This window comes from Engraulis encrasicolus, chromosome 17 (assembly GCF_034702125.1).
Source record: "Engraulis encrasicolus isolate BLACKSEA-1 chromosome 17, IST_EnEncr_1.0, whole genome shotgun sequence".
NCBI classification, from domain to species: domain Eukaryota; kingdom Metazoa; phylum Chordata; class Actinopteri; order Clupeiformes; family Engraulidae; genus Engraulis; species Engraulis encrasicolus.
The window spans coordinates 34,176,596-34,181,007 of NC_085873.1; positions in this window are offsets into that span (position 1 = coordinate 34,176,596).

The window sequence follows — 4,412 nt, forward strand, 5'->3', positions numbered from 1 at the left end:
GCACTCGTGTTCTTAAGATTGTTGTCAAATTCAGAAATATTTGCTGTTGTTTATAGTACAACCCAGGTCTACACTGAATAAATAATAAAAAAGAAGGGTGTTCGCTTGTGAATTTTTGAGCTGTTGCGCCATATGGATAGCTGACTAAGAAGAAACTTCACAAAAATACCAGAAAAGTCTGTTTTTATAAAATGGGGTGTTGTTCAAAGGCTATGCGTTACGACATCTACTCATCTAGATTTGTGATGCACAAACCTGCTCCCACTGAAAAGCAGAATGATGTATGTGTCCAGAGGCCCTTAAGTGATGCCACGTAAGCGGATGGCCAACGCGCACCACCCTCAGCAGAAAGACACTTTCATCAAATACGCACACAGTAGGCCTACGATAACATATGGGTTGATAATCTAATGTTGCATTAATTTCAATGTATTCCGTATGCACTTTTGAGTAGTTTCAACCAAGGCTAGATGAACACCAGCCATTTTATTAGCCACTTTGACCCATTAGTTAGTGAGTGTGTGTTTGGCTAGTGAGTTTACCATCTTCAAGTCATTTTGGCTGATGGTGAAAAGTTAATTTAGGGCCCTGGTTATAATTAGTATTAAAATAATTACCAAAGATGAGTCTGGGGGCAAAGCAAGCGAGTCATGATGCATTTAATGACAAATTTACAACATGTTCAGACACAAATAGAACAATGGAACTGGATTTTGTTAAAAACAGACAAAACATGAAAACAAGGAAACCTTTCAGGATTAAGTACATTGATAAAACACTTTGTGCCAAATGGTGCAACACCTAGAATTTGCGTTGACATGTAAACACCCCTTTCGACACCAGGTTACTTGTATAGGCCCAGAAAAAAAAAGTATAGCCAGATTGTTTCAACATCGGCACAGAAGCACAGAAACTGAAATTATTTTTTTTACTGCACAGTTCCACCCTTGGTGTTTGACGTTAGATCTCCAGATAGACCAATTGTGCATTACTTTTTGCTTGGATGATGACTGAAGCCAATGCTGACCCCTCTCGTCAGGACATTCAGTGCCCGTTGGCCACAACAGCCATCAACACAAACAACAACCTCCTAGTGAGATGATATTTAGGAATTCTTTTCAGCCACAACAAAAAAGTCTGTTATTGTACCAGGAATGCGAGAAAATGAAAAAATGTCAACAATGCTGGGCAAAGTCAACAAAAACACATCTTCCCAAGTTCCTCAAGGAAGTTTGTTTTTCCTACTCTGGGCCAGATTTCCTCTGGTGATGGTTTCCTAAAAGGTAATTGCCTTTGAAGCTACAAAGAGGGGCATGCCAAAGCTCGTTGTTAGCTACTGCGTCAGGCTCGTATTACCTACACAGTGTGAGACTGTATTTTCCTGCAAACTCGACAAACACTGTTATTTTTGCATCGTAGAAGTAATACACAAAAGGTGGATAGAGAGACAAATAGCTGGGATAAACCTCTGTCAGTCAGGGCGGAAAACACACAGAGCAGCTGCACTTCTGAGCTTCAGTGTTTGTGCCTCAAAATGACTGACCATACTCGTTGATGCAGAAGTTGAGTAAACAGACCTCGCTCAGCCTGACAGAAACCACAGACCAACCTCTCCATGCCTAATGGCCCAATTCCAATATCACTACACATCTCTGTGAAAAAAACCCGACCAAAACATCCCCACCTGGACACAATCAAGGAAGCAGGGGTGCCGACAGGGGGGGACAAAGGGGACAGTTGTCCCGGGCCCGGAAACAGAGGGGGCTCAAAATTGGGTCCTCATTACATTGTATCTATTGGGCTGGTGGGGGCCCTTTCAGATGACTTTATCCTGGGCCTGGCCAAAGCTGTCAGCGCCCAGCACGGAACAGAAAATTAACAATAGTGATGAACACACTGAGACAATTTTACCAGTAGGCAGACAATTGCCTAGGGGCCCCCAGCACAACTACCCTCTGTAGGGCCCCTCAACAGTCAACCGGCAATAATAAGGAAGGAACAGACAATTAATGACAATTGTGATGAACGCACAGCACACGCTTACATTCCTTTGCATTTGACAAGTGTGCCAGACAGAAGTTAAAGACTTAAAGGTACCATGATGCGGTGGTAGCCTAATGAATGAACTCTTTAAAGAGATAAAAGTTGATGCCAATGCAGTGATGCTGGGTTACCTGTAACACTCCTTAAGGTTAAGTTGCTGTTCCAACTACACCAAGTCCAAAAGGCCTCTATGACGCTTACACAACTACCTCTGGGTCAAAGAAACCACATTCATTTGCACACCACTGGGCTCCTGAACGCGTCAGGGGGTCTATACTGATCCGAAGTCACTGAAATGGTTTTGTGGCAATGTAGTGAACACTACCAGCTGTCAGCAGTCAACACGGAAAGACAAGAAAAGAAAAAAAACATGCAGCAAGATTGCAAATGACAAGAAGCGATACTGGTAAGAGAGTGAGAATGAAATGGAATCTTGAGATAGCTGAATGTGTTTTTGTAGTTTGTTTAAAAAAAAAAAAAAGATCAATTCAAAATTGAAAGAAAGATACAGTTAAAGCCACACTGAATAAACAAAGGCACTCCATTTCTAATAAAAACTGGAAGTGTCTGTAGGAGTTAGTGTTTGGCTCTATGCAGGTTGCATTATGTTAATCATGTGAAGATGTTGTGCCACTTCATCAGAACAACAGCCACGAAGATGCTAATAAAAAATAACACAACTTAAAAACATCAAAGAGTAAACAGAACGTCTGCACATTTATAAAAAACAGAACAAAACTGCCCTTTAAGACGTTGCCTGTCTTTAAAACGGTCAACAGGAAAGTTTTACCCATCCATGTTCCTAACTCGTCATCTTCATTTTAAATGTATTCATTAGGAAATTATTATTAAAGACAGCTGTGGCATCATGTGACTTTTGTATTGAAACAAACAAACAAACAAACAAACAAAGAGACAAACAAACACACAAAGGCAAATCAAAAACACAAGTTGTATCACAGCAAATATTTAGCAGAAGCTCTAAAATATCACACTGACTGTTGTTATTGAGATGTGTCACTATTCACACACTTTAACACGGCAAACAGCTGCATAAGGCAATTACTGTAAGAAGGACAGAGAGAGGGAGAGAGAGAGAAAGAGAGAGGGAGGGAGAGAGAATGACAGAATACAGATAGGGTGGAACAAGACACGAGAATTGGATTGACACATTTTCTGAGAGAGAGGGAGGGAAAGAGGGAGAGAGAGAGAGAGAGCAATAGAGGAAGCAAACTTCCGGTGCTATTTACAAGTTTCAATAAAAAAAATGCTATTTTAAAACTGACTGACTGATTCGTAGGCTATTAGTCTCACTTCAGCGGACTGGGTTAAACTGGCACTGTTGATTTGACACCAAAATGGTGTCACAGGAAATGACACGCAAGTCTCAGAAGGTCACAAAGGTCACTCGGTGGGGAGTTAGAGAACACTTGAGGGATCTGGGTGAGACCTCGGCTTCACCGGTTACATTTTTTCTATATACTATATTAATATACTGTATATATTAGATTTCTATTTATTTGGAATACAAGGTGATTGTTTAAAATATTGCTTTGAGACAATCATGTTTGCAAGGGGATGGACATGAAAAGATGAATGAGTCGTATGTCGGAGAGTATCATGTTGTTCCCTAATATATTTTATACTTAAACAGCTTAACGCTCATTCCAAAATTACACACGAAGTTGAAGCTATGTACATGAAATCTCTTCGGATGATTTCTGATTTGCATCAAAACTGGGAGCTTTTACACCTTGCGTCTCAGAATCGCTACTTGGGACATTCAGTTTGTCCCTTCATGGAGGTCCTCTCTAAGACATCCTTCATGCAAACATCTTTTTCGCCACGTACATACCGGTATACATATACCGAATACATAAAAGAGGTTTCCGACGGTAATCTATCCCAAAACTGTGGTTACAGATTGGTTTCAAAGGAAGGACAATGGAAATTGGAGTCCTAACTGACCACACAGCCTGGAAGTCAATGATTAACCCTTTCATGTTACAGTTCAGGGTCGTAAGGATATTGAGGTAGGGAGGAGGGGAAAAAAGCAGTAACGCAATATTGGTTTCTGGACCATGAGCATTTAGGCAGATTACAAAATCACTTCAATTTGGGATTCGTTCCAAGTCCGCTGCTTTTAAAACAAAGCTCTGTTTTATACAGCTTTGCTCTGGTGACTTGCGGCTTTTTTCCCGCTGTTCTGTCGTGAGATTTTCCAGTTGGTTCAACATGATTATAGTAGTTTATATAACATTTCACGCTGCCAGTTTATCTGACAAAGTATTTGTGCGTGCCGTGCGCTGAGCGGGTCCCCTTCACACAAAACCCCCACCCTTGAAAAGGCATTGCTCTAGTTACAGTGT